This window comes from Fukomys damarensis, unplaced genomic scaffold (assembly GCF_012274545.1).
Source record: "Fukomys damarensis isolate Sample0158 unplaced genomic scaffold, DMR_v1.0_HiC HiC_scaffold_31, whole genome shotgun sequence".
NCBI lineage: Eukaryota > Metazoa > Chordata > Mammalia > Rodentia > Bathyergidae > Fukomys > Fukomys damarensis.
In genome coordinates this window covers 30575196-30575513 of record NW_022900943.1, presented here as the reverse complement: position 1 = coordinate 30575513, position 318 = coordinate 30575196, and positions in this window count along the sequence as shown.

Sequence of the window (318 nt, the reverse complement as noted above, 5' to 3'; positions counted from 1 at the left end):
TTCACGCAGCTTTGAACCGTGCACCTTTACTCCTTTTAAGTGAACGTGGTAACCACTACACCACAGAAAGGTACATAGAGTAGGCGCTTGTTTATGCCTTTGACTGTTAGCAGCCAGTGCCCGGCCGCCCACAAGGCCCCACAGACAGAACCCGCGGCTGCCTGAAGCTCTGCAGTCGACCTCTTACAGGGGACAGGGTGTCTCCTTCACTGCTCGCCCCGCGCTTGTTTTCCACATCCAATCCCGATACACCTTGCTCGTTGTTCAGGACAAAGCTATCAAAGCAACGGGAATACATTTAAGGAGAAAGAGAGAGAG